Below are 12693 nucleotides of genomic sequence, written 5' to 3'. Positions count from 1 at the left end.
TTTACCCTTACAGAAATAGGCATGTCTTTTTGTCAATGTCTGTTTTCTTGCTGGTGTCCCCAGAGCAGTGCATCATATTAACCAAGAGGGCAGATTGTTGACCTCCAGCAGCCCTCTGTGTTTATCATTGTTGTGTTTGCCATTAGGAAATGGAGTAGAATTATTCACCATCAATCTCTTCCTAATTTCCTCCCTTTTTTCTCACCTCTTGAAGTGACACATGGCTGGTGTGCATTGATCTATTTTCTGACCCTTGGCAGTAACACTTTACTTCCATTTCCGCTTGATTCTGTACTACTTTGGATTTTGTTGCAGTTGTATTCTTGGTGCAGATCTGAAAGATTTAATGTTAAAGCATTGGTTAAGGCAATGTGCTGGTAGAAGAAGCAATATAACAGCCAGCTAAAGTAGGGATATAGCAAACAGTTCAGCTACTCAAGCCCGTTTGACCATCGTTGTAAATTTGCTATCCATGTTTCCATAAATCACAACAGTTAACAAAATTTCACTCTCGGTTTTGAAATCATTGTATGACCCAGCCTTAATAGCTCTTAAAGGAGCCATTGTCAGATTTCCACTACCATTTCTGGTGAAGAATTGTTTCCTGACATCAGCTCTGTATGACTCAATTCTGATTTTAATTTTATGCATTCTTGGACTCTTCCGCCAGAGGAATTAGTTTCTCCAAATCAACCCCAACAAATGCATCCTAAACATCTCAATTATATCAACCCTCAATCTTCTATACTCATGTATAGTCTGTTAATTTGTGCTCATAATTTAACCCTTTTAATATCACTCGAGTTAACCCATGCCATATCCCTTCCAAGGGCAGTGTGTCCTCCTAAGCTGCAGTGCCCAGAGCTGACTGCATGACAGGAGATAGGAGACAGCCAGAGCTCTGAACTTCCAACCCATTGTATTCCAGCCCTCTTGAGATTCTAGTTCATTAGATTTTAGAGATATTAATGCTTAAATTTTCTGCTCATCTACTATATAAACCTTCTCACCATTTAGAAAATACTTTGAAATTGATGATTTCACACTTTCCCACAATGAACTCCACCTGCCACAGTTTTAATCACTCATTTGATCTATTAATATGTCTCTGCAACAGTTTGCTCCAGCTTACAATATTTATCACCCAATCGGTATCATCAATAACCCTGGACATATTGCTTTCTATTCCCTCACCAAGTCATTTATAAGCACAGAGAAGAATATTGTACAGATCCCTGGGATCTTCACTAGTCACAGTCTGGCAATATTTGTGCAAACCCATGATACCTACTATCCATATCCTACTTCCTAACCAAGCCAAAAGGTTACCTCCAATTCTGCACAGTTTTATTTTGTTAACTGTGTAGCTAAAAAAAACAACTTACCTAGAGATGGTTGAGAAGGCTGGATAGATGGTATTTTTGGTAGTAAGTTGCTTGTGACTAGAGTATCTTCCTCTTTTAACCAATGACAGTTCAGGGATTAATGAATTCAGTGTTGTCTGCTTCTAACAAGTCATCTTTCTCCATTCTCTATAACTTCGTCAAGTGAGGAATCTTCCAAGCCAATTAGAAATTGTTCTGAGGTGAAGCCAAAGTCTGGAACTGAAGTAAGAAAAGCAGCTCAAGATGACCTTGCCTATCGTAGGGCAAGAAGCAATAAGGGTGCTTCACCCAACTGCCAGCGCTTTGTGCATTTTGGCCCAGTGACGGAGATAGATCAGCAGCGTTGGGAGAAGTTAAGCATCAGCAGGGCTGGCCCAGGCAGTGAGTCAGAAGAAGAGCCAGATAGTTGCACCATCAAAGCCTACACCTGCCATCTCTTACCCTCTGTATCTTCAGCGGTTATCCTCAACTCACAAGATGGTGCGATGGGAGATAAATCCCAAATCCCTGCAGGGAGTGAGGTAATTCTCGCCTCCCAAAATGAGATCAGGTACATTTTGCCTTCCTTCCAGCTGGTCTGGATTGAGAGCATGCTTGAGCACTTAAGCATGTGACCTTGAGCCTGATAAGCATGATTCTTTTAACACAAGGCTAGAGTGTGATCGGCTCTTTGTTCATTAATTCCAGCTTTGTAAATAGCTTTGTTATATGGAGACTTCATGCTTCCACAATATAAGTTGTTCAATGTATTTTTCAAAAGTAACATAAAATAAAAATGGGCTATGCTGCAGCCCAGACGTTGTTACACCACCTATTTACACTGCCAGTTATAAGTGTTCCTGCTTCCAGTTTAGTTTCCTGAGCTGTGTTTTTCTTTTTCTTGCAATATGATTTGGACACATTTGTTACATTACACTATTTGTAAGTTTGGTAATATGTTTATGAATAATGGGAAATGTTGCATCAGGATGCTAACTTGCACTGATTTGTTTGATACCATTTGGAATTTTGGGGTTATCAAGTACATGTTTCTCTGCTGGGACAGTAAGGCCATTCTGACCTCTGATAGTTGATGGCTGATGGCAGTCATACCTCCTGGCTCCCTCCTGGCATTTACATGATTACTAACCCAACAACACACCTCCCCCACTCCCCCAACTCACCACCAGACCCCAGCCCATCATGTGATAGCTAGCCTGATTGCCTGATCCTGATTGGGACTATGCCCACTAGCTCTCTCTGCCCATCAGACACCCCACTTTAGCCTTGGTAGCACACTGGACTTTCCATCCAACACAAGGTGCATCTCCTGTTCGGACTGTGGGTCACACGTGCCACTTATTTGGGCAATGTGTCTATGTCCAAAATGGATGTTGACAATACTTTACAATGACCATTTAGTGCACTTGCTAAGGTGCACCTCAACTTTCTGGATACCTATGCCTCAATTAATTCTCCTCTCAGTTTCCATTTGCCCAAGGAAAACAACATCAGCCTAGCAATCATTTCCTTAAATAAATTTAGAGGTAATTGCTGCAAAATTCATCCGAGAGGTGCCCTCTGTTCAGGCTCAATGGTTATTGGTTTATTTCCAATGCCTACATGCACTTTTGTAGCAGGGGTTACTTGGGTCAGACTATAAAGAAGAGCATTAGCACATGCATTCAGTGTGTGCAGGGTCAACAGATCGCGATGCTAATTCACATGCAATACTGACTTGAAACCATTACCAGCAAGCTGCAGTTTAATGACTCACTTAATAGTGGTATTAACCTCAAATGGAAGATCAAGCATTCAGCCTCAGGAAGGAACACAAAACCTGCACTCGCCACCCTGCCCTACCACTCCCCTTACCATCCTCTATCCCCACTTGTCGTGTTCAAGGGGATCATCAAGTACTTGAAAATCAATTGCTGATTGATTTCTACAGAATGTGTTTCAATTCAATAAGCGTTTGGTGCTTCTAGACTTCTTTAATTTATCTGAAGTCTACAGGGAGTATTATGTCAGGAGCTGTAAGAGTTTGTTTGAACTTAAGCAATAACCAATTGCTCACTACTTTAAGAGCCATTGGAATGCAGCACAACCAGGAGAACAAACAGAAGGCACTCATAGGGCAAGGGAGGAGGAGGAGTGGGAGAAGAGCTGTTGGCAAAAGGCTATATCCACACATGGTTTTCAGTGAACAATGTTCCTCTCAGTAAAGAAAAATGTATGAGACAGCTCCCCTTCACTGAGATCATTCTCAATGAGGAATGTCACGTGATCCTGCCACAACTGCAGATCCTTTGAGTACTTTTTTACCACAGGCACTCACAGCGGTAATGAACCTGAAAGCAGCAAGCACCTTCCAGCCTGGAGTAGGGGGAATTTGCAACATCTCACTCTTTTATGGATAAGGGAAGTTAGAAAAACTTTCTACTCCCAAGAAAGTTGAATACATTTCATTATCTCTTGAAAGGAAACAGCAAGTGGAGCAAGCACGTGGCTTCACAAGAAATATGGTCTTCCACTTGGTGAACGATAGCAGACACTAGATGTCAACTCTCAGATGTTTCATTCCCTCTATGACCAATAGATTATTTGATCAGACAGTTCAGTACCTTATATCCTAGAGGTGGCGATGATGCTTTCATTTGCAATTACTGTGCCCCACCATCTGTATATCTGTCTTCACTACAAATGAAAGGGTGGGGGCCAGAGTGAGAAAGGCTAGAAACATGGCTCTTAACTCTGGTATGCAAACCATGCTTTTTGAGGGTAACATTCATATAGCGAATGACAGAATGCCTTGCTGGCTCGTGCAGTGTGATAAACTATTCCTTTTGTGTACTCAAGCAATAAAGTCCACTGCCTGGACCACTCTAGAGGAGCCAGAGTGCAGCAGAGTCAGCCTCAAGATTCATGGTGATCTGCTGATTGCAGAGCAATCTCCCATTAATTAGGATTCAATCCTAACCACCAATGATACGGTGAGCAGCTATAGAGCAGGAGGTGGAAGAAATGGAAGGCAGACAGCAAACTAATGTTGATTACCATCGCCAGTGCCTGTTGAGTATGTGTCTAAAGAGATTTCTGATGTCCTGCAAATGTAAAGCAACCAAATGTCTCCTCTAAGGAGCCTGATTTCAGTTTGTTGCTGAATTGGGTCTAGAAACCCCATTTCTTTAGTCTCAATACTAATTAATTGGATGATATTAAAAGGAGAGTAAATTAGCCTTGGTTCACATTCTCTGTTTCTCTTCGGTCAGTATTTCCACCTTATGGACCAGCAGGCAGGAAATGTACCATATATGCCCCACCCATTGGTTCTTGGTGAGGACCAGCCTAACCAGCAAAGACTGAAAGAAAGAAATAGAAGTACTTGCTTTTATGGGCAGGCATGGTAGCGTAGCGGTTAGCATAATGCTATTACAGCGCCAGCGACCCGGGTTCAATTCTGGCCGCTGTCTGTAAGGAGTTTGTACATTCTCCACGTGACTGTGTGGGTTTCCTCCAGCTGCTCCGGTCTCCTCCTGCATTCCAAAGACATACAGGTTAGGAAGTTGTGGGCATGATATGTTGGCGCCAGAAGCGTGGTGACACTTGCCCCCAGAACATTCTATGCAAAGGTGCATTTCAATGTACATGTGACTAATAAAGATATCTTATAATCCCTTTCATATCTCAGGTGGTCTCAGAGTGCTTTACAGCCAATGAACTACATGTGAAGCGCAGTCAGTGGAAATGTAGGAAATGTGGAGCCAATTTGTGCACAGCAAGCTCCCAATAATACCAATGTGAAAATGACCAGAAAATCTGTCATAACATTGATTATGGATAAAGTATTGGCCTGGACACCAACGTAACTCTCCTGCCCTTTTTTTGAGAAAGTGCCATTGGTCTTTTACATCTATGTTAGAGGGTAAACTAGTCCTCAAAAATCTCATTTGGAAGGAAACAGCTCCAACCACACAGCATTCCCTCAAGATTACACTAACTTTTGTGCCCAAACCCTTGGAATGGGACTTGAATCCACAACTTTCTGATTCAAAGATGAGAGTGCTATCAGCTGAGCTGCAGCTGACATTTAAAGGGATAACTGTAAACTTTTCCTATAACAATGGATTTTTTTTTTGCAGTTGGTCCAGATGAACAAAGCTTTCACCCCACTGGTGAGCTGTTCCAGAACACAATTTTACCTTTCACAACTCATTGGCTACATGCTAATGCATTTGCCATTGGTGATGTGTTCTATAATGTGTCAATACCCTTATGGTACTACTAGTAAACAGGCATTTCTAATATGAGTGTATATTTACAGTAAGCAGTATTGTACTGGGGGTTTGCATCATTCTGTCCATCTTGTTGTTTTAAGGAATATTTGTAGGAGTCTTTGCACAACTTTGTTTGCTTCTTTTCTGTTTTCACTGTATTCCTATTAGGATGAAGTATTGCAGTTCCAGGAAAATATTAGTATCAGTCTAACTAATCTAAGACCAACAACAATAATTTCCAGCCAATAATTCTCCACATGGTAACTTAGTAAAAATTGAATTTTCATAATATGAAGCTAAGAATAACATAGACTTGGCTAGAGAAGAATGGTATAACAGTGCAACACAGGAGTAGGAAAGTAATACTTGTGCAATCAATCAGCAAGTCTCCATGTAACTGAATTGCATTTGTATTTACATAACGTCTACTAACCTCAAACACATTCTAGATAATAATAAAAATATTTCTCTTGCAAAGAGAACTGAGTGTGACAGTGGAGCACCGTGGAATAGTCCAACCTCTGTTCAATTAAACCAGTCATATTCCTGCAAAAAAAATACACAGCAAATTTAGACCACCATGAGTTTGTTTCCTAACTTTCCCTCATTAATCCTTCATGAGTTTTTGTTTGTGTTTTCTCCTGCTGCTTTTGTGCTGCATTTCCCTCTGTTTCTGCATCCTTTCTGTACTGAGGCTCATTGGAACTGGTCAGTTTCAAAGAAAATTATGCTCTGGCAGGAGATCAGACACTACTGTCTTTTACAGAAGATGCAAAAGACTTATGGGCCTAATATTTATTGCAGCAGGGGAGCTTGGTAGTGTGGGGAAATCTGGCAGGACTGGGTTTCTAGTGGCCCTGCTGAATTTAATGACTGGACATGAGTAATTTTTCTTACAGTTCCTGTCCAGGGGTTGGTCAAAATTAACAGGCTGCTGGGCAGGAAAGCCAGTGGCTGGAGGCCACAGCTGGGGACCCTTGGGATGGGCCAGAGTGCAAAGAAGCGATAAACAATCTGCCAGAGGAACAGAGCAGGTCGAGCAGCATCAGTGGGAGGAAAAGAATTGTCAATGTTTCAGGTCAAAACCCTGCATCGGGAACAGTGGAGTTCCTCTGGCAGATTATTTGTTGCCTCTCATTCCTGCATCTGCAGTCTCTTCTGTCAACAAGGAAGCTACCAATGATCAGAGGAAGGCCCTTGTAATAGGGACCAAAAGTGTACTGCTGCTGCTACACGTGGCCTAGAAGAGGTGCTCTTACAAGCACTTACATTCTGTAGCCAGCAGCTTAGCCTTCCATTCCATTACTGCATTTACCCAAACTGGCCAGCTGTAGGTAAATTTAAGCGAGGCTTTCAGCAGTAAAAGCCTATTTAATATCAAGTCAACTGATAACCAGCACCTGATTTACTGTGTTACGGGGAGGGGAGGGAAACCCTGTGCTGCATTGTCTGACCTTGCCAAGTTCAATGGGCCCCAAGGCCCCCCAGGTTGGCTTTGGGCAGGTGCAATGCCTGGGGAAAGGTGTGGTTCCAGGTGGTTGTTGGTTTCAGGTGCAATGGCAGTGTGGCTCTGTGGCTCGTTCTTGGTCTCAAACGTCACGTGGATAGTGGTTTCTTTAAGCACTCGGGACAGGTGAGCTTTGTCGGGGACACAGCCAGCCCATCAGGCAGTGTGGGCAGAAAAGAACATTGCTGTGTCTGGTGGCCACCTCCCCCACTGCCCCATACCCAGCTGCACGGGATTGGATGTGATCCTGAAGGTCTTGGGATTGTGGGCAACCTCTGAGTAGAAGCTGCACTGGTAAAATGTGGCAGGGGGAACCAACACTGCCAGCAGGTGTCCATCTGCTCAGGCTTGTCTAAACACATGGGTCTTCAGGTGGGTCTGCAGCACAGCCAATCTGCTGAAGATTTGCTTGGTGCAATGGATGCAATTGTAGGTGGTGCTGAACCCAGGTGTAGCCCACTGTCACCAGGGACAGGAGGCTGCTGCGATTACTGGTCTCCTTTTCAACCCAAGCTTCCAAAATATTTCCATGGAAACCAGCCTCCCCTCCTTTGACTCTGTCTTTACCTCTCGCTGCCTTGGTGAAGCAGCCAGCATAATCAAAGACCCCACCCACCCGGGTCACTGTCTCTTCTCTCCTCTTCCATCAGGTAGAAGATACAGGAGCCTGAGGGCACATACCACAAGGCTCAAGGACAGCTTCTACCCCACTGTGATAAGACTATTGAACAGTTCCCTTAAACAATGAGATGGACTCTGACCTCATGATCTACCTTGTTGTGACCTTGCACCTTATTGCACTGCACTTTCTCTGTAGCTGTGACACTTTGTACTGGTGTTGTTTTTACCTGTACTACCTCAATACACGCTATACTAACTCAATGTAACTGCACTGTGTAATGAATTGATCTGTATGAATGGTATGCAAGGCAAGTTTTTCACTGTACCTCAGTACAAGTGACAGTAATATATCAATACCAAATAAAAATAGTATTTTGGGTTTTTTTTCAGAAGCTTTAAAATGATCAATTGTAAATGTGAAATGATAATTTTGTGTCTTATCTAACCATCCTGTAAATCATGTTGTTACCTCGCTTTCTATTAGTTGGTTCTTTCCTTCTTTGCCTAATTTACCTCTTCTTCCATAGCTGTAAACCTGAAGAAACTTTCCTTAGTGATATTTGCACAGCTGAGTATTTCCGAAGGACCCCTTCTCCTGTCCTGGTTGCCCACACTGTAACTATAAATGAAAGCCTTCAGGATTCCAGTGAGGAAGCTGAAAATGAAGACGAGAGATGCCCAGATGTAGAGAAAGATGACATGATGAGTCGGCGGATAAAAGCCACCTCCAAACAGGGCAGTGCTGCCTTTAATAAATTTCTCCCAGTCCCCAGTTCACAGCGAGGCCAGACATTGAGTGGAATTAATAAAGGAACTGAGCAGGAAGTAAAGAAAAGAAGAAAATCCGAGGATGAATCTCTGTGGACGTGAGCTATTTGTTTTGTTTATGGACTGACAGTTTGCTGTGGTTCTAGAGTCTGAAATGCACTTAAAGCCATCTAATTACTTGTGTGGGAATGCCAACATTGAAACAAATAGCACTTAACACTTGTTTAACTTTGTTTTGGTCTGTGTGCCACCTTGGCTGTTGAATTGCATTGTTGAAACTTGTTTTATGTCCTTTTGATGACAGTAAAAATCCATTTGTTGATATAGTAGCTTGTTAAGTCTTAACACACATTTGGTGTAGAGGTGGGGCTATGATTTGTCCTAGAACTGTTGAGATTTTCGTTGCATGGAATCATTAAGCTGATGTTACGCCATTTTAAAAAAAGATCCCTTTACGAACACCTGATAAAGAGAGTGCTGCTTATGTTCTAAATACTACAAATGGGAGATTTCAGAGTAAAATGTCTGTTCCTATAACAGATCTAATTATAATTTCTGAACATAAAATATAGTAATGAATTATGAGAGATTGGTAATCACACATACTACTTTATCATGTTTAGAGATAATAGTAATATCAGTGGAACACATTTGTACTTTAGATAAATAACAGGTCACAGGTGTGAACTAAAATCACCTGACAGAGCAAATGGCCTATTCATAGGGGATATGTTATTTATAGAGACATTTAAACACAATGTGCTGAAAGGGAATGTGACCAGGTAGAATTCCAAAAAAAAGGAAATGTTTTGATTCAAGTATATTTATTTTCTAAGATTGGGCTATATATCTGTAATTCTTTATTTATACATTCACTGAATGGCCATGAAAAGCTGGTGGTGAGCTGCCTTTCAGAATCAATGAGAAGGTATAGTTGTATAGTGAGTTCGATTTTGAACCAACAGCGAAGTGAGATAATGTATTTCCAAATCAGGGTGACGTGTGACTTGATGAGGACAGGTTCCCATGTGCCTGCTGCTTTTGTTCTTCTAATACTGATAGGAGATAAGAGTTTGGAAATTGCTGCTAAGGAAACCTTGACAAATTGCTGTAGTGTGACATGTTACACATCGCAGTGGTGGAGAGAGTGAACGTTTAAGGTGGTGGATGGGATGGCAAGCAAGCTGGTTGCATTGTACTGGCTTATGCAACTTCATGACCAATAATATGTAGTAGCTGTGAACTTAATGAATTTAATTTCTTGATTGTTGTTCTGTGATATTAGAAAAGTTTCCATAACAAATATTTTGAATGCAAGCACTGAAATTGGATATATTAAATACAGGGCTCTCTGTTTTGCACTTTCCATTTGTTTGTTTTACTTATTTGGTTGTTGCTGAATCATTCCAGCAGGATCTGGTATTTGTAAGGAATATCATTGTTGTAATTTAAGTTATTCATTACTTTGCTGTATACAACATTAGAAAGATCTAGAAGTGCAATGACTACAGTGGTTGATGTGAAAGTTCCGGCAATAATAACCAGATTGTAAGTCCAGTTTTTATGAACTTTCCTGGCAATATTCAGATTGATGTTACACATCTTAATTTGACTCTTGCCGTAAATTAACTTATTTAACTCTTCCCTAAATTCTGAAATATTATACATTAATAATATATTGTTTTCTCTAAAGTAGCTAGATCTTAATTTTCTGAATTTAGTCAAACAATTCGAAATGGGCCTCTGGAAATAAAACCCAAGGACTTCAGTTTTATCTGATCTACATCGTTTAATTGTTGGTGTACCTGGAATTCTTGAAGTATTAGGATTATGAAATATATTTATAAGTTAAGTTTTGGAGATGTGTAAAATAAATCCGTAACACAATAGTAAATGAATATTTGCACTAATTAAATATAGATGTGGTTAGTCTAAATGAAAAATTGACTTCTGTGTTCAAGATTTAATGAGCCATAATTGGTAGTATACGTCAATGAACAAATATTTTAATTCATTTGTTTTCCCTGTCCTGACACCCCTCATGTTCCACAGCAGTGTGAATATTATTAAATACCTTTTTGAAACCATCTACTCAGCCAAGGGTGGCCAGTCCTCCAATATTCCTTTCCTCTCTTAGGTTTGTATCTTTCCCTAAAGTCCATAGCAATATGTCTGAAATACATCATTGCAAGTAAATTTCCAATACTCTTTCTTGTATTATGTGGTCCATTCATTCTGCTGTCAAATGGAATTGTGTTCCAATGTAATGAAAACAAAAAAGTGCTGGAAGTGCTTCTGTGGGGAAAGTAACAAAGTTGAGGTTTTAGTCTTATAACTGTTTTGGTTGCTTGGTTGGGTTTGCTGGATTCCAGAAACATCTGACTGGTATGTTATTCAACAGAGCTTATTTTTGCTTTCCAATTGTTGTACATGATACATCAGCCAGGGCATGTCATTCTAAAGAGTGTTGTCATCCATTTGGCCAGTAAACCAACATTTGAAACTGGTTTTAAACCACTGAATGAACAATAACTTAATCTCTAATTTGTATAATTTGGGATCAACAGGAAGAAAACTTGTTTAAAAATAGCTTTGATGTTATTGAGTGGATAGATTGGGCAGGAAAAGCTGACATAAAGCACAAGAGACTTCTTTCAGAGTTACCAACTGGCAGCTATTAACATTTGGAGAAACTTTGGGACTTTGCCGGACTTCTGAAGATGTTTCTGTCTCTAATTAGGAGTAGTTGTTCCCAGCAAAAGAAATATGGGAAAATATCTTAGATATTTAGTCACCGGGACTGGATGAGATGTACCCCAGGCTGCTGTGGGAGGCAAGGGAAGAGATTGCGGAGCCTCTGACGATGATTTTTGCATCATCGATGGAGACGGGAGAGGTTCTGGAAGATTGGAGGGTTGCAGAAGTTGTTCCCTTATTCAAGAAAGGGAATAGGGATAGCCCAGGGAATTATAGACCTGTGAGTCTCACCTCAGTGGTTGGTAAGCTAATGGAAAAGATCCTGAGAGGCAGGATTTATGAACATTTGGAAAGGTATAATATGATTAGGAATAGTCAGCATGGCTTTGTCAAGGGCAGGTCCTGCCTTACGAGCCTGATTTAATTTTTTGAGGATGTGACTAAACACATCGATGATGGGAGACCAGTAGATGTAGTGTAAATGGATTTCAGCAAAGTGTTTGATAAGGTACCCCATGCAAGGCTTATTGAGAAAGTAAGGAGGCATGGGATCCAAAGGGGCATTGCAGTGTGGATTCAGAAATGGCTGGCCCACAGAAGGTAAAGAATGGTTGTTGAAGGGTTGTATTCTGCAGGGAGGTCGGTGACCAGTGGTGTACCTCAGGGATCTGTACTGGGACCCTTGCTCTTCGTGATTTTTATAAACAACCTGGATGAGGAAGTGGAGGGGTGGGTTAGTTAGTTTGCAGATGACAAAGGTTGGGGGTGTTGTGGATAGTTTGGAGGACAGTCAGAGGTTACAGAGGGACATAGATAGGGTGCAAAGTTGGGCTGAGAAGTGGCAGATGCAGTTCAACCCAGATAAATGTGAAGTGGTTCATTTTGGTAGGTCAAATATGATGGCAGAATATAGTATTAATGGTAGGACTCTTGGCAGTGTGGAGGATCAGAGGGATCTTGGGGTCCGAGTCCATAGGATGCTCAAAGCGGCTGCACAGGTTGACTCTGTGGTTAAGAAGGCATATGGTGTATTGTCCTTCATCAATCGGGAAATTGAATTTAGGAGCCGAGAGGTCTCATCGCAGCTGTATAGGTCCCTGGTCAGACCCCACTTGGAGTACTGTGCTCAGTTCTGGTCGCCTCACTACAGGAAGGATGTGGAAGCCATAGAAAGGGTGCAGAGGAGATTTACAAGGATGCTGCCTGGAATGCAGAGCATGCCTTACGAAAGTAGGTTGAGGGAACTCGGCCTTTTCTCCTTGGAGTGACGGAGGATGAGGGGGGACCTGATAGAGGTGTATAATATGATGAGAGGTATTGATCGGGTAGATAGTCAGAGGCTTTTCCCCAGGGCTGAAATGGTGGCCACAAGAGGACATAGGTTTAAGGTGCTGGGGAGTAGGTATAGGGGAGCTGTCAGGGGTAAGTTTTTTACTCAGAGAGTGGTGAGTGCGTGGAA

At 41.6% G+C, this 12693-nt stretch overlaps 1 protein-coding gene across 7 annotated transcripts in view; it reads left to right on the top strand.

The window, feature by feature from the left end:
* Nucleotides 1–12693, top strand: part of LOC127566568 (LIM and calponin homology domains-containing protein 1-like) — a 277152-nt gene that overhangs the window by 209940 nt on the left and 54519 nt on the right. The gene's annotated exons all lie outside the window — the stretch shown is intronic.

Source organism: Pristis pectinata, chromosome 2, assembly GCF_009764475.1.
Source record: "Pristis pectinata isolate sPriPec2 chromosome 2, sPriPec2.1.pri, whole genome shotgun sequence".
Classification (NCBI taxonomy): domain Eukaryota; kingdom Metazoa; phylum Chordata; class Chondrichthyes; order Rhinopristiformes; family Pristidae; genus Pristis; species Pristis pectinata.
Note: the sequence above shows the minus strand (reverse complement) of the source record. Positions and strands in the feature narration are given on the sequence as shown.